We start from the raw sequence: 18134 nt of genomic DNA on the forward strand, positions 1-18134 counted from the left end.
AAGACCAGGATGAACCTGTTGCCCATGGCTGTCTTGGGGTCCAGAGGCCCAACGATGTCAATACCCACTCGCTGGAATGGCGTACCGACCACAGGGAAGGGTTGGAGGGGAGCCTTGTTCTTTCCTCCCGTCTTCCCACTTGCCTGGCAAGTCGGACAGGTTCTGCAATAAGCATCTGAACTCTTATGCATTTGGGGCCAGTAAAAGTGGGTGACAAGCCTGTCATAGGTCTTGTCCATCCCCAAATGTCCTGCTAAAGGCACATCATGAGCCAGACCCAGTAGGAAGGCTCTGAACTTCTGGGGTACCACCAGCACACAGGCTGACCCAGGTTCAGCAGCCTTAGGCTCCGAATACAGGAGGTCGTTCTCCCAGTACACGTAATGTGTTTTGGCCTGAACACCATTGGCCTGGTCTGCAGCCTGCTGCCGCATACCCACGAGAGAAGGGCATTCTTTCTGCTCCCTGCAGAATTCCTCCCTGGAGGGTCCTCCTTCTTGCTGCCAATGGGTCAGCTCAGGCAGGTCCCCCAGTTCGGCGATCTGTTCCCCTGTAGGCTCCAGGGCATCCCCCTCAAGGTCTGCTTCCTCCTGGACCGTGGGAACTTCAGGAGCCGGTTTCCCGCGCCCCCTGCGCCTTCTCCCTAAGGCCGGTTCCTGGGCCTCTCCTTCAGGCCCCAGGACCTCTCGATCACCCCTACTGGCTGCCATCGACCGGGTGGTCACGCACGCCCAGTCAGGCAGACCCACCATCCGCAGGTGAGTCGTCTTCTCCACCTTTTCCCAAGGGGAGTGCTCCAAGTCGTTCCCTAGCAAACAGTCAACAGGCATGGTTTTTCTCACACAGACCTGCAGAGTACCAGAGACCCCCCCCCACTCGAAGGGAACTTGAGCCATCGGACACTGACTCTCTGAATTATCAGCGTTGATAACCCTACAGTAGGCATGGGGTACAACCTGCTCTTGAGACACCAGGTGCTGCCTCACTGCAGTCACACTGGCTCCTGTGTCTCTAAGAGCCTCAGCTTCCTTACCATTGATGATCACCACCTGCCCATATTTCTTAGTGTTAGAGGGCAGGTAGTTCGTAGGGATCATCTCGCTGTCTCCTAGCGAGACCAGGGTCATGTGAACGGGATCTCCACCCCCCGGGACCATCATTTCTTCTCCCAGGTGAACGCTAGTCACTTGACGGGGCGGAGCACCAGTGGGTGCGGGTTTTCCAAACAGGCGACACTTGGGGTCACTGGATATGTGCCCAGGCTCGCCACATTTGAAACAATTGAAGGGCCCCTTTGGAACAGGTTTACCTGTCGGGGCCCCATTCTGCTTCGGAGGTGGGGGAGGCTGAGAACCCTGCTGCGGGCTCCCTTGGGAACTACTTTGGGGGCCTTTTTGGAACCCTTTCTGTTTTCCCCCTTTGTCCCCCCACTCTTCTGCTGGGGACCCTGCCCACTCTTGGCGGAGTCTCCCACGGGACCCTTGTGGACCCTGGTGCTGAGCCAGCGGTCCGCCTCCTCAGCAAGCTTCCTCGGGTTGGACAGCTTGCTATCGATCAGGTGTTGGCGTAACTCAGGAAAACAGTGATCAGACAAGTGCTCCCATGCAATTAAATCAAAGAGACCTTGAAAATCATTCACTTTGCTACCCTTCACCCAACCATCCAGTGCTCTGCAAAAGTAAGTCACATACTCCACATACGTATTCCCAGGCCGCTTAGTACATCCCCTAAACTTCTGTCTATACATTTCAGGGGTAAGCCCGTACCTGTTCATTAAAGCTTCTTTCATGTGGGAATAGGATCTCTGATTCTCAACGGGCAAATCTAGCAAGGTATCTCGCCCTTCGCTAAGGAACCTTCCCCACAACCCCGCTCCCCAATCCTTGTCAGGGACCCGGTGGGAGGACATGGCTACCTCGTATGCCCTAAACCACTGTCCTATGTCATCCCCCTTAAAGAACTCTTTAACTACGTCCTTCGGGATGTGCACTCTTGACTCTACCTGCACTGGCGATGTGCTGCCACCAGAGGGAGGACGATCCAAGTCTCTCTCCTTGAGACTTATCTCCCTCATTTTTACTTCATAATCCATTTGGTGCTTTCGCTCTTCCAGCGCCATTCTTTTTGTTTCAAGCTCCAGTTGGATTTTCAATTCCGCCAGCTTTCTTTCGTGATTCCTTGTTTCCTTCCTGTCCGCCAGCTCCTCTGGCGACAGGCCTTTACCAAAGCTGTGCACGCTGTCTTGCCTCTCGAGGTCGATCAGATCTCCAAGTGCATTCTGCTCCTCAGTTGCAACTTGCTCCGCGAGGGCGTCTTGATCCTCCGGGGTCTTTCTGGACTCCACCCAGGCTTTCAGGGCCTTGTAGAGCTCTGGCTTATTCTTGCAACCAGCGTGCGGAACCTTGAGTTTCCTACAGAAAAACTTCAGTTCAGTTTTGGAGTACTTATCCAGCTTTGCGGCGTCCCACTCCACCTCCAACACCTCGGAGGTCGTGGACTCTGCTCCATCCAGGCTCTTTGTGCCCGGCATGGCTTCTGCGCTCGGAATCTTCTTTTCGGCAAAATTCAAAAGCAAAGTCTGTGGCTAAGTAACCGGACCGTAATCCTTGTGTAGTGGTCAGAAGCTCAGGTATACATATCGCAAGTGTAAATTCGAAAATCCTCACCGCTGCGTCCAATGTAGAAAGGGGGAGTCTCTAGTTGGCGCAGTGCAACACTAGCGACAAGCAGGGACTCTCCTCTTCCTCGTCAGGGCTGAGGGTTACCTTCCAGACAACCTCTGCTTACCCTCTAGGTAGTGTGGCTTAAGCAGTCGCAGGCTAATCTTTGGGGCATATAGGTTAAACACTTGCAATAGTACACCTTTACAACCAACCCACCACACAACGAGACCAGACTGTATTCTGTAAAAATATATATCTTTATATAGATTTTAAGCAGGCTTGTGAATACAGTCAACGTACTTTATGATAACGGTTGCAAGTTACTCAGTTCAGGTTACCACAGTTCTTATAGCAGTTCTCTTTGAGCCCGTAGGCCGGTGTTAACCAAAGTTCTTGTGGAGCCGGCGGCTTCCAGGGGATCTGTCCCACACATGTCAAGTAAGGTGTCATACAAATTGGAATACTACCCCCTCGCCAATTCTGGTGACGGGGGTAGCATTTCACCCTTCTAGAAGGACATGACATGTACAGAACCTGAACCCCGGTTAAAGTTAAACAGAGCCTCAGCATCACAAAATGGATTCTGCCACCACAGACACAAGTCTGACCTCCTACTGCTGGGAGTCCTTCCAGCGAGGGAGGCTTGGACACAGCGTTTCCTGCCTTGGGAGGTGCTAGCACAACCCCAGACAGGATTTTGTGTATCTGGTTAGGTAGGGCTGAATAGAATCAGACATGCCCAGGGCCCACAAGGTGGCCTTGTGCATAGGCCAGTTAAACCAGTGCTGGGGCACTCCAGCCCCAGCTCTGGTGCGAAACTGGACAAAAGGAAAGGGGGTGTACCCACCCCCTTCCTGGTCCCACCCATAGGAGGGACCTAGTAGGTAGTCCAGCCCCTAGAATTAGTTTAAAAGTAGGAGCTGAGTCCCAAGACGGCAGATTACCCTGAAATTCGACTACAAGAAGAAGAAACTCTGGACCTTCGAGGTTCTGCTGCTCAGAAGACTGAAGAATCTCCCTTGTGGTCAAGGAGTGGCCACCCTGTGAACACAGGCACCATCCAGCAATCAACGACTGCTTTGCCGTCGCCTCCTGCCGGAACCCGAGCCCAGAGCCTGACAAGAACCAGACTCCCAGACATCTAACAGCCCGATCCACAGTCCCTACTAGGCTGAGATGAGTGGAGGCGAGCTGAGACGTGGGACCGGACCTCTTGAAAAGTCCATGAGAAGCTGACTGCGCAGCCCCTGAGGTACCCTCATCACTATGCTTGGGGTCTTGAGAAGCCCCGCCACCGAGCTACATTTGCACCAAGGACCAGCCCTCCAACTCTCACGAGATCTGCGTGGGGCCCTTCTGCTGTGTTCCACTCGACACGCCTATCCGGTTACTAGTCCGTTGGCTAGTGGCCATTTTGGCGACCAAACGACAACTTTCCACTGCTGGTCTGGTTGCTCCAGACTGGCACTTGCTGCTCCCAAAAGCAGCAACCCCTCTGACCTTGCTGGTTAGAGTGAGAAGCCTTCTCTGTTTCCTGCGTGGCTTGCATTAGCCAAGGCCTGTTTTCTCCGATCAAGAAGCCGACACCACCATCAACTAGAGCCTACGTGGGACAGCTCGTGAGTGACTCCTGGTCATCGTTGCCTTGTCAACGCTGCTGAAGAGACAAGCTTCACGAGATCACCTGTTGGCACCCGACAACGCCTGGTTCCTTCCTGGTGCCATGCCGGTCACTGGCTAGTGACTGTGAACATTGTCCCCTCTGCTTTCAGGTCTTCACCTCTTCAGATCCACCCTTGTATCCACCGGAACTCTTCACATCAGGTCGCCTGCAGCATCAACACTCCAAGGCTCCATCCGGACTCCTGCAGAATCCCGACAAACTTTGGCACCACTGCACCCGCTTCCTGTGGGTGAGGTAACACTGGCACTCCGGTGCCCCCGAGTAGTTTAACACTCCTAGTGTCCAGATTCCAAAGGGTTAAGTCCTAGACTGACCGGAAGACTTCCTACCTTCACCTTTTTAACTTTTACGCATCCATTCATTCCAATGTGAACTGCTTCTAACTTTGCGCACTGCAAACCAGATCCTGTGGGCCTCCTATTTCCTAACCTGAGTTAGTTCAGCATAGCCCCAGCGATTCCCAAGGCCCTAGGCCTTACTTCCTTTCGACTCGTGGTACTTATGCCACTTCTTTAGTATATGGTTTTAGGGGCCACCCGGGCCTATCCATATGTGTGCCACTTTTGTATACTTATCAATTGAATTGTTTTAACGTGTTTGCTTCTGTGCTCATAAAGAGTTCAGGGGACTATTTGTAGTAATAAATACATATATATTTTGAATATATATCCTGTGTGGTGTCCTTTCACTTGGTGTTCAAGGGGGTTGCATATGGTAATACAGCTGGCTTCACATGCCAAAAGAGTTTAGCCTAAGACTGCTTTGTCCACGCTACCACTAGGATAGCTGGTCTATAAGGTTGACTTACAACCAATCACCATAAGGGTTGTTTGGACTGATACAAGGTGGTCACTAGAACTAGTGAACATCATACATCAGGCCAACTTCTCACAGCAGCCTTGCAGATTAGCCGCTTTGCCCGTGGTGGAATGAGCCTTGGTAAAGTTATCGTCTGATTAACATGAAAATCAGAAATCACCTTGGGAAGGAACTTAGGATGAGTACGCATAACAACCTTAGCAGCATGAAACACAGTATAAGGTTCTTGGCAACACAATGCCTGAATCTCACTCACCCTGCGGGCCGATGTAATGGCCACGAGGAACGCTGCCTTCCTCGAAAGGTGCGCAGCGAAGCCTTATGAATAGGTTCAAAAGGCTCCTTCATCAATCTGGACAGCACCACATTCAGTTCCCATGCCGGTGAAGGAAGTCGAACAGGGTGGAACACCTTCTTCAATCCTTCCAAAAAATCCAGAATCACTGGGATCTGGAAGAAAGATGTCTGTGAAGGACATTTTCTGTAAGCAGTCAATGCAGCCAGATGAACCTTAATGGAATGGAAATTAAGTCCAGACTGAGCCAGATGCAGAAGGTATGGAAGGATGACATCCTCCTTGCAGGTCGTAGGATCATAGTTCTTAGACATGGACCAGATGCAGAATCTCTTCCATTTATAAGCTTAAGAGGTCCTAGTAGACGGCCTCTTAGCCTCCTTCAATATGTCCATGCAATCCTCAGGAAGATTAAAGTGTCCATATTGCACTATCTCAGGAGCCATGCAGCCAAACTCAACGACGAGAGGTTGGGGTGCACCATCTGCCCCCGAACTTCGTGAGAAGGTCTGGCCGACACGGCAGCCACCGATGAGGCAGGATCGAGCGATGAAGCAGGTCCGTGAACCACCACTGCCTGGGCCATTCCGAAGCAATGAGGATCATCCGCGCCCGAGACTGGGCCAGCTTGATGAGCACCGCCGGAATCAGGGGAATGGGTGGAAAAGCGTACAGAAAGCTGTTCGACCAGTTGATCCATAACGCGTTCCCCAGCATCCCCGGTTGGTAATACCTTGAGGTGAAGTCACGGCATTTGCTGTTTTCAGCGGTGGCGAACAGATCCACGTCTGGAGTGCCCCACACGGCGAAGATGTCTTCGAGCACTTCATTGTTTATGACCCACTCGTGGTTTTCTTGCAGCAGCCTGCTGAGGGCGTCCGCCTGAACATTCTGTACACCGGGCAGATGAGTCGCCGTTATCAGCAATCCTCTGGCTAGCAGCCAGTGCCAGATTGCCTGCGCCTTCTGCGACAGTGTGTGCGATCTCGAGCCCCCCTGCTTGTTGAGGTAATACATCGTGGTCGTATTGTCCGTCTGTACAAGCAAGGAGCTGGTCTGGAAGAACGGAAGAAAGGCCTTCAGTGCCAAGTGAACAACTCTGAGTTCCAAGAAATTGATGTGAAACGTGGACTCCGCTGGAGACCACTGGCCTTGGATCTGTAGATGGTCTGAATGTGCTCCCCAGCCCAGGAGAGACACATCTGTCACGATAGTCCGAGTCGGGATATCCTTGTGGAAAGGAACCCCTCTGAGTAGATTCTCTGCCGAGCACCACCATCTCTAGGACAGTTGGGGGTGAAGAGACAGCTGAATCCGGTCGTCTCAACACCCTTTCCTCTGGTCCCACTAATCCTCCAAGCATTCCTGTAGCAGCCTCATGTGTAGGCACGCGTGTGGTGTGAGGAAGATACAAGAGGCCATCGATCCCAGTAGAGAAGACACCGTCCTCACTGTTGTAGATGGAGCAGCTATGAGAGCCTGAGCCTTCCGAAGGATGGATAAGCGTCTCTCCTCCGAAGGAGACACGTTTGCTGACAACGTATTGATGGAGGCTCCCAAGTACTGTAGGCACTACACAGGAATCGGGACAGACTTGGACAGATTTATGTGCAACCCCAGACTGTTCAGCAGGACGGCCGTCCTGTTGAATTGCAACTGTGCTTCCTGGAAGGTGGAGGCTTTTATCAACCAATCGTCCAGGTACGGGTAGACAAACACCTAGTTCTTTCTCAGGTGCGCTGCTACCACAGCCATGCATTTTGGAAAAGTCCTGGTGCAGACTTCAGTCCAAACGGTTGTACGGCGTACTGATAATGATTGGCGCTGACTAGGAAGGGCAGGAACTTCCGATGTTTCCGTGCAATGGGCACATGGAAGTACGCATCTCGCAGACCTATCGCGCACAGCCAGTCTCCCCTCTGCAGCTGAGGATACATCTGGTGCAAGCACAGCATGCAAAACTTCTCCCTGCGAATCCACTTGTTTGCTTGTCGCAAATCCAGAATGGGCCTGAACTCGTTCTTGTCCTTCTTCTGTACTAGGAAGAAGCGTAAGTAAAGACCCTTTCTCCTTTGATACAAAGGAACGTTTTCTATTGCCCTTTTTCTTAACAGGGTATCGGCCTCTGCCTGGAGCTCCCACAGTCGGAACTGTGAGCAGACCGGTGGAAACGCTGGAGGCGGGCTGGTGAAACGAAGACTGTATCCATTGCTAACAGTATTCAGCACCCACTTGTCTTGAGTAATGTTTCTCCACTCTGCCAGGTAATGTTGAATGCTTCCTCCCACCGGAGCGGGTAACGGATGAAGGGGAAGTAACAGCTCAGGGCCTAGACCCGGCCGGGCCTTGGTCGTGGATGAAGCCTGCTGACCGCCACGGCCCCTCTGACCTTTTGGAACGGGCGCCGCTGGAACTGTTGTTGCTGCTGTTGTTGTTGTCGAGCCTGGTGACCCTGCCCTCTACCTTGTGCCCCGTACCGTCTCTGGAACGAGTGGAAGGTCTTCTTCTGTTCCTTTGGCTTCTCCAGTCCGACAGCCGTCAAGGTCTCCGCCTCTGCCTTCATACGGGCCATCTCCTCATCTGCGTGTTTACCAAACAGGGTCTCACCAGAGAAGGGTAGATTGGCCACCCTCTGCTGCGCCTCGGGCTTGAAGGACATCAGACGCAGCCAGGCGTGGTGCCTCAGCTTGACCCCATGGCAGTATCCGTGTGCTGCCAGGAGGGAGGAATCCTCAGCGGAGCTGATCACCTGGTTGGAGACCATCAGTCCTTCATTAAGGATTTCTTGGAAATCTTCCCTATCCACCCTTGGAAGACGTTCCACGAACCGTATTAGGGACTCCCAGAGGGACCGATCATAACGCCCCAGCAAGGCCGCGACACTCGTGGCCTTCACAGACGTGGCTGCCGTCCCGCAGACCTTCCTGCCTGCCGAATCCGTCCAGCGGCTCTCCTTATCAGGAGGCACTGTTGATGATGGGGTGGTTGCGTGCTGCTTCCTCGCCACCATCACAATCACCGAATCCGGCGCAGGGTCCAAGCGAAGGAACACAGGATCCGTGTCAGGGGCCCAAAACTTCTTTTGCATCCTGGAAGGCGCTGCTTTAGTAACCACAGGGGTGAGGAAGAGCTCCATGGCGGGTTCCACTAGCCCTGGTACCAACGGTAACAACAGTCGAGACAATTGTTTCTTGTGAAGGGTCTCGAAAATGACGGAAGTCAAGGGTGTGGGCATAGTGAGCGTGATGCCCAACTTAGCCGCTCCTCGCAGCAACACCTCCTGGAAGGAGACAATATCGTCTATCGGTGACACCCTCATCCGAGGGGAGTCCGACAGGGTTGGCGAGAAATCCCTGGCATTGGATGAGTCCGTGTAGCGGGATCTAGATCTGCCCCTCCTATGGTGTCGTCTGGACCTTGTAGAGGAGCGATGGCGACTCTTGGACCTATCTCTCCGCCCTGAGCGGGACCTCAATCTCCGCGGTTTTGGGCGGTCTGCAGGCCGGACAGGAGGGCGCTGTGGATGCCGAGCCGGGAGCCTAGGCTGTAGAAGCCCCGTAGGCAGCGCCGGCATATGAGGCAGCGAGGTAGACCTCGGCAGAGCCGGTGGAGGAGGACGATGAGGAGGAACCTGAGGTAGTGGAGGCGTAGCAGATTGCGGGGTGGAGTCGGGCCCGTGGAGGAGGATCCAAGGGTAAAGGAGGCACCGTCGGCGACCTCGGTTTGGTGGGAGAGTAGACTTGAGAGTACTCCGAGTCCGGAGACCGTCCCACTCTTCTTTTCTTCTTCTTCTGACCAGAGGTGGGCGATCTAGAGGCCCTCTCCCTCGTGGGCGAGCCACGGCGCCGCCGCAACCGCGTGCTCGTTGAAGCTGGGGACTCTGTCCTAGTCCTAGAACGTCTAGTCTTCCTCCTCGATGCTGAGCGTCCCTTTGACGTCGATGAACGTCTCCTTGACGCCGACGAACATCGTCTCGACGTCGACGGCCGTCTCCTCGCCGACGATGAGCGGTGTTTCGACGTCGATCGACTCCTCGACGATGGTGACCTCCTCGGTGTCGAAGACCTCCGTCTCGACGCTGATCTTCATCTCGATGTCGATGATAGCTCGACGACGAACCAGTCCTCGACGTCGACCTCAACGGAGATCTCGACGTCAGTCCCCTCGACGCCGAGCGTCGACGTCGCTTCGACCCGGAGCCCCGGGGAGACGGAGAACAGACTGTGGTCATTCCCTTCAACGCCGACGTTGAGCCTATCGACGTTGACGAAGACCAGTGGCGTTTTCTGGCCTTTTCTTTACTGGGGAGCCCCCCAGAGGCCGACGCATGGGCAATGGAAGGAGCCCCTTCATGCCCAGACCCACCTTGTCCTTGCTGCTTTCTCAGCTCTAAGCCTTCGAGCCTGGTCTTCTCCCTGTCCTTGAGGGTTCTTTTAGGAAACTGCAGACAGATGTCACACTCCTCAGGAACATGAGAAGAAGGCAGGCACAGGATACAAACCCTGTAAGGATCCGATTTTTCCTTTTTCCTGGAGCACTCAGGACATTTATCAAATAAAGCAGGCATATTTGATAAAAGGAACAGCCAAAACAGCAGAGAAACTCCAGTCAGATGTAGACAAGGCAAAAAAACGTCGAGTGAACACACTCTAACACTTTAACCCTTTCGATGCTGATGACGAGCTCAGCTCGTCATCACCAAAAGGTGTCGTGTGCTGATGACGAGCTGAGCTCGTCATGGTGCCACTAAAATGGCATTTTCCAGCACAGGGGGGGAAAACGCCCAGCAGCTATGTGGTTAAAAGTGCACAATTTTGAAATAAACCCAAAAAAGGGAGAGCTCAATGCTCCAGGGTCCTGCTAGCAGGAGCCGGAAAAAAGAACTGAAAGTGGAGGGAGTTGCTGTGCATTCTGGGATACCAGGAGAGTTCTGGAAAGTTTCCTTAAAGGCACGGTATCCCTTTTTAAGCCATATAATGGCAGCCTATGGGGGCTTGTCTGTCCTGTCCTTCTTCTCTATCATTCCAAGGATTTGGTGTAGGGGGGAAGTGTTTTCTATGGTTAAACCTGGCAGACAGGTCTGAAGTGGGATATTTTTTGAATATCCTTGCATTTCTAGTTGAAGTACTGGACAGTGTAGCCTTGCATGTATAGGGTGCATTATATGTCTTTAATTCTCTCTTAAGTGTCTATGCAATATTGCAAAGAAGACAGTTTAAGAGATTATTTTTGATTGCTCCGGGGTCCCCGCACATGAGCGGGACTATTCACTAGATTATGACTATACACAAGATCCCCTACTACAGAAGCATATTGCCTAATCTTTGTTAATTGGGACTTAGAATGCAAATCCGAAATCCCTACCACCAAAATAAGCATTCCCTAAATGTGTGTTTGTTTTTTAGACTAGAATTAGAATAGTAAATCTGCCCTCACCCACACACCCAGTGTATGCATTGTCTTCATTGTTTGTTGGATTGTGATTAGAATTGTTTATTTGATTTTGTTTATATTTGTCTATTTTTTAATGATTTCGGACTGGAGTGAGGTTACTACATGTTACTTTGTACTGGTATTTTCTAAATATGTTTTTTTTAATTAATTTAATTTTCTTATTTTTTATTTTTTTGTATTTTCTTTTTTTTGATTTTTCCCCATTTTTTTTACAGTTTAAAAATATTAATTGTTATTACATATTTGTAAAAGAATTTATAAAGGTTTAATTAATTTTAAATGTGTTTTAGATTTTTACCGTATTAATTACACACATTTATATTGCGTGTTTATATTATGTTTTATTATAAAATGTAAATGAATAATACATTTTTAAATAGGAATTATTTTAATTATTTTTATTGTATAAGTAAACAAGTTACTTACCTGTAACTTTAGTTCCCCAGTATTGGTAACTTTCATAGATTCCCATGCTTTTGTATCATTCCCCGTCGTCGGAATGGGAGTCTCGGTAACAAAAATAACATAGCAGTAGGTACAAAAGAGAAAGAAAAATGCCTAGGCCTCATTCCCTTTTGTAGCATATCGCCCTCTTTTTGTAAAAGAGATCAAACTTAGGCATCAGCCAATCAGAAGAGCCTCACCCCATAGAACCCTCGTGAAGGAACCTCAGAGCCTAAGATTTTCGTACCCGTTGTGTAACAGTCACCATATCTGCTGTAGGCTGAGCTTTCCCCGGGGAGGTGGGCGGGTGCATGGGAATCTATGAAAGTTACCAATACTGGGGAACTAACGTTACAGGTAAGTAACTTGTTTTCTTGACCCAGTATTGGAACTTTCATAGATTCCCATGCTTTTGTATCAGAGTAGCAAGCAGTTAGCAATAAGAAACATATTTTGTGTCAGAAATACATAGCAATAGCCAACAAGACATAAAGATACAAAATGTGCAAAATAACGGAAGGTGGGATAGAAAGGAAAGCTCACCAATTGTTAGAAAAGGTTCCTCAGGACAGCCTGGCCCACTGCCGCATCCTCTTGCTGTAAGGATTCCGAGCAGTAATGCTTAGTAAAGGTATGGACACTGCTCCAGGTAGCAGCTATGCAAATATCTTTAATCTGCACCCACGCGAAGAGGGCTGTTGAAGAAGCCACTGATCTTGTGGAATGTGCCCGAACCCTGCCGGTCAGTGGTTTACCTGCTGCAGTATGGCAATGTAGAATGGCACTCGTAATTCATCTTGCAATCCCCTGTTTTGACAGCGGGAGACCCTTGCTCGGACCACCAAAAGCAACAAACAATTGGGAGAATTTCCGAAATTCTTTGGTACGATCTAAATAGAATTTTAAACATCGTTGAACATCCAGAGAATGTAGCAACTTCTCCGCTGGTGTAGCCAGGTGAGGAAAGAACGCCTTCAGAATAACCGGCTCGTTCAAGTGGAAGTCCGAGGGTACTTTGGGTATAAACCCTGGGTTAGTTCTCAAGATAACTGTGTTTCTTTTAAATTGCAGGAAAGGCTCTTGAATTGTGAGAGCCTGCAATTCTCCAATACGTCTTGCCGATGTGAGGGCCGGAAGGAGAGCCAATTTCCATGAAAGGAACTTCATGTCTGAATGATGAATTGGTTCAAATGGGCTTTTCATGAGTTAAGTGAGGACTAGATTTAGGTGCCAAGTAGGAGGCGGAGGCCTCACTGGTGGATAGACCCGGAACAAGCCCTTTAGGAATTATTTCACAATTCTGGAAGACCACAATGAAGGACCAGACTCAGACCGTCTGTATCTTGAAATGGCTGCCAAATGAACCTTTATAGAAGAATGGGCCAGCCCCGACTTAGCCAGGGACAAGAGATAAGGTAGAAGCTGATGAGGCTTTGAAGTAAAGGGGTCAACTTCCTCTCTCCTGCACCAAATACAAAATCTCTTCCATTTTAAGTGGTAAGTCCCGTTTGTGGAAGGAGCTCTCCCCTGGAAGAGGACTTCTTTAATTTCGTTTGAGATGGGGAGATTCGTAAATTCTCGCTGCTCAGGAGCCATGCTGTCAGGTGTAATGACTGTGGATCTGGATGCCAAACCAGTCCTTCGGACATTGTGAGGAGATCTGGAATAGTCCTCAAGGTGAGAGGAGGAGCTAGCGATAGCAGATGGAGCTCCGTGTACCAGAAATGTCTCGGCCAAGCAGGGGCTATCAAGATCATCCTGCATGGTTCCACTTTGATCTTCCTGATCAGCCTCAGGATCATTGGGATGGGAGTAAAGGCATAGACAAATGTCCTTGACCTTTGTCAGCGCATTCCCCAATGACCCTCGGTGGTGAAGCCTGCTTGCATAAGACCGCCATTTCTTGTTGGTTGGTGTGGCAACTGGTCTCCCCCACTGGCTGAAGACCTCTTCTAGAACTCGCTGGTTCAACTCCCACTCGTGACTGACTGAGGATAACCTGCTCAGTCTGTCGGCGTTCTCGTTTAGAACTCCTGGTAAGTGTTCTGCCTTTAGCGACATTCTGTGAAGGATCGCCCATTCCCAGATCTCTTGAGCTTCCTGCGACAACGGAAGAGACCTGGTTCCTCCTTCCTTGTTCACGTAATGCCGTGTTGTCCGTCCTGATGAGCACTTGTGAACCTACTATGCGAGGGAGAAAGGCTTGTAGAGCCAGTTTTATTGCTCTTAGTTCCAAGAGATTGACGTGGAGCCGTCGATCGTGAGGAGACCAATGGCCACTGACATGCAGGTCTTGCATCACTGCTCCCCAACCCTCCAGTGACGCGTCCGTGGTCACTACTTCAGGAGACGGATCGCTTACGAAGGATAGACCTTGGGACAAGATTTTCTGGTCTGCCCACCAAAGGGCCGCTCTTCTCATCGTCGGAGTGACGGTCACCCTGTCGTCGAATGATCCGTGAATCTGTTTCCATTGGATATCCAGTTGTTCCTGCAGAGGATGCATTCGCAGTCTGCAGTGAGGAATCAGAGGTATGCATGATAAAATTACCCCCAGCAGAGATTTGTAACGGTGAACTGAAAGACACCTTCTTTTTTGCAAGTCCTGAGCCATGGTCTGCAGTTTTTCCTGCCTCTCTAGGGTTGGGAAAGCCTTTGAGAGTGTTGAGTCCAGGATGGCTCCCAGGAAACGTGCCTTTCTGGACAGCACCAGAGATGATTTGTCTTTGTTTAAAGTGAGTCCTAGATTTTGAAACAGGTTTGTACAGGCCTGAACAGCGTCCCGCGCTGCTTCTCTGGACGCGGCCTTCAGAAACCAGTCATCCAGGTAGGGGAAGACTTGAAGATGATTCCTTTGCAGGAATGTCGCTACCGTCACCAGCATCTTCGTGAAGATCCACGGGGCTGAGCGAAGACCAAAGGGTAAAACCCTGAATTGAAAATGGCTCTTGGCTACTGTGAATCGTAGAAACCTTCGGTGTGCTGGGTGAATCGGTACATGAAAGTGTGCATCCTCGAGATCGAGCGTGGCCATGAAATCCCTCGGATTGATCAGCCGCAAGATGTCTTGAAGAGAGACCATCCGGAAAGACAGGGAGATGAGATAGGTGTTGAGCTGCCTGAGATCTAAAATGGGGCGCCATTTCTCCAGCGTCTTTTTTACCAGGAAGAACCTGGAATAGAATCCCTGTCCTCTTTGGTCGGAGGGAACCGGCTCTATAGCCCCTTTCCGGAACATTTGATGAACTTCGAGCCGCAGAAGACGCAGGTGTTTCGATGGAATGGCTGCAGGGGGCTTGGGTGGTGGGATTTGAGTAAATTCCAAGGTATGGCCCTTTCGAATGATGTTGAGAACCCAACGGTCCGATGTTATCTTAGACTAATTGTAAAGGTATTGGGATACCCTGCCTCCAACTGATGATTTCTTGGAGGAGGGTACAGTAGGAAGAGCCAGGAGGCCGCTATTGTCGCTTAAACGTATCAAGTCCCTGGCGAGCCTGTTTCCCTTTGTTGTAAGGCCTGAAGTAATTGGAGGATTGCCCCTGCTTTTGTTGATAAGGCTGGCGGTATTGTTGGGAACCTGTGCCATAGGAAGATTATCTTTGTTGTTGATAAGATCCTCTGTAGTTTGAACCTCTGCCTCTGGACCCTTTAAAAGGAGTTTTGCGGTACTGAAGCGTACCCAAAGATCTGGCGGTCTTGGTGTCCTTTTTGATGTCTTGGAGAGTGTCGTCAATCAACTTCCCGAATAGTGCTTCTCCATCAAAAGGAAGATCCAAGACTTTATTTTGGATCTCTGGTCGAAACCAAGTCGCCTTCAGCCACCCCTGGCGACGGAGGACCACAGCTCCAGCCAACAAATGAAACGCCGTTGTGGCAATGTCCTTGGTACAGTCAATGATCTCCATTGAAGTCACCTCTCCTTCCTGTTAAAACCTTTTTTGCCTCTGCTTTGGATTCTGGAGGAAGGTGATCCAGGAACGGTGCAACATCACACCAAAGCTGGCGGTCATATCTGCCCAATATTGCCAGGGCATTAGCTGCCCGCACCAGAAGACTCGCCATTGAAGAGAATCTCTTCCCAGCATTATCCAATCTCCTTCCTTCCTTGTCCGGAGGATTTGTTAAAGGAGCAGAGGGGTTGCAGGATTTTCTCTATGCCGCTTGAGAAATAACTGAGTCCAGTCTTGGGTGGCCCGTTAAGGCAGCTGGACCATCCTCAGGCGCCTTGTACTTTTTATCCAGACGCGGTTCCACAGGGACCAGCGTAGCTGGGTTTTTCATAGCCTTAAGGCCTTCCTACTACAGATGTTGTACTACAGGTATGGACCTTGTCGTCTTCCTATAAGGTTCCTTGAAATCATACAAGAAACATTTGCTGGCCACCGCAGGCATTGCCAACTTGAACCTGCCAGCCGCTCTTTCCATCAACTGATGAAAACCCCCTACATCCGCTGGCGGGGAATCTACCGGATCTGGACATGGAGATGGAGGGTCCGGAATGATATATTCATCCCATTAAGTAGCTTGATTACATCCATTATCCGAATCATGATCCTCATCCGAGGAATAATCATGGCTGTCTGCTGGTCTGGAAGGTGTGATGATGTTTATCTGTTTCCATTAATATACCTTTAATATGCTGGAACTTCCTTCTCTATGTATTCTGATCTCGTGTGAGATTCTGGAATACATGGAAGTTCCAGCCGCCAGTTGAAGATTGTACCTGTGGCTGAGGTTTTGATTAAAGCCTGCTCTTCTATTAATCCTGTTCCTGATTCCTTATTTCTGGTTGAAGACACCACATTATTTGGCGACGATTGGTGAGTGGCGTTGGAAGGAAGAAAGAAAACTAGATGAAAGGAAGGAGTATTATGATAAAAGAAAATGTGTGAATGTACAGAAGATTTTAGTGGGTGATCTTGTTCGGATAAAAGCTCCAGTTGGTTGCAGATCCTGGTCGAAGTATACCGATGTGAGAGCTGTGGTGAAAGTCTTCAGGAATGCCATTAAAACAGAGGATGGAAGAATATGGAATAGGAGTAGAGTGGTTGTGGTTAGGTCAAGATTTCCTGCACAAGATTTGTTGTGTGGAAGAGAAGGATTACATTATCCAACTTTCAATTTTGTCAATGGTTCGAATTTATCTTCATCTTCTCTTAGGAGTCAAAGAGTACGTAGACCTCCTGTTTATTTGAGGAATTATTCATTATAAGTCTTTTTCTAGGTCTCCTGTTCATTTGAGGGTTTATTCATTATGTGCCCTTTTCTCTACTTGTTTCTTTTTGTTAAAATCTGTTATTTTATGCTTTTCCTTAGGGGGGAGATGTGTGATGATGTTTATCTGTTTCCATTAATATACCTTTAATATGCTGGAACTTCCTTCTCTATGTATTCTGATCTCGTGTGAGATTCTGGAATACATGGAAGTTCCAGACGTCAGTTTAAGATTGCACCTGTGGCTGAGGTTTTGATTAAAGCCTGCTCTTCTATTAATCCTGCTCCTGATTCCTTATTTCTGGTTGAAGACACCACATAGGCTCTTGTGGAATTGAAGCCTGAGGCTGAGGAGACACCTGAGCAGGTAATTCAGGAACAGCTTCTGAGGCTGGAGCCAAGACGGGCGCAGCTTGAGCAACTGGAGCCGGAACAGACCCTGCAGCCTTAGATTTTTAATCCTGCAGCATCTTATGCAAGTCCTGCAGGAAAGAAGATGGTACCGAAACCATGTTTTGACCGGAATAATGCTGCGATTTGGCAGCTTGATGACGATATCCATCTTCCTGGTCATAGCCCCCCTTCAGAGTCCGTCTCCTGACACTTGACCAGAAGTTGAGAGGGACTTTTAGCGTAGCCATATGAGTCCTGATCATTCTCATCTGACTCCTCCTCATCAAATAGCAGAGCTGGAGGCAAGGGGGTTACCCTCCTAGGAGATGTCATCTCCGGTGTAATTCTTGTCAAAGAAATCGTGATTCTTTTTTCCGATGCCAAGATCGTCGACGGTCCCGTCGACGATGGTACAGTGAATGCAGTAGTCGTCGACTCCGTCGACGGAATATGCTTCCTGGGCGCTTGAACACTCGACTTCGAGATAGGCATCGTCGACGACAAGTTTGTCGACATTCCAGCTGTCATCATTGTTAATGTTGTCGTCGTCGAGGCCCTCGTCGACGACACTGTCGTCGTCGATGCCATTGTCGTCGACGTCGGCACCCTCTTCGTTGACCTCGTCATCGACGTCGCTGTCGTCGTCGACACTCTTGTCGACGATGCTTTCGTCGGTGACCCTCTCATCGACGCTGTTGTACCCGTTGTCGGCGCTTCCATCCTCGTTGACGCTCCCTTCGTTGTCGAGTGTTCCGTCGACAAGCCCGTCGACGGAACCAGTTTCAGTTATGGCTTCAATTTCTTCGTCGGCGGAGCCTCCGCCTATGACGCCTTCATCGTCGATGACTTGGAACTTCTGTCAGAAGATTGGGAAGAGGGTTTCTTGAAGTCTGGATCAGTCTTCAAACCCTTAGAAGGCGTAGATGGTCCTACCCTCTCCTTTTCACTATGGTGAGGAGATTCACCTGGACCTTGGCTCTCAGACTCTCTTGGGGTCTTTTTTGAGGTCTTAGAAGGATGTTCCACAGAAGGAGAAGGGGAACCCCTATCCCTTTTGACTGACCTTCTAGATGGATCACTGAAATAATATCGAGGGACAAAATATCGACTTGCCAAAATATCGTGGACAAAATATCGACAGTCAAAATATCGAGTTTGTATCTAC

This window comes from Lissotriton vulgaris, chromosome 12 (genome assembly GCF_964263255.1).
Source record: "Lissotriton vulgaris chromosome 12, aLisVul1.2, whole genome shotgun sequence".
NCBI classification, from domain to species: domain Eukaryota; kingdom Metazoa; phylum Chordata; class Amphibia; order Caudata; family Salamandridae; genus Lissotriton; species Lissotriton vulgaris.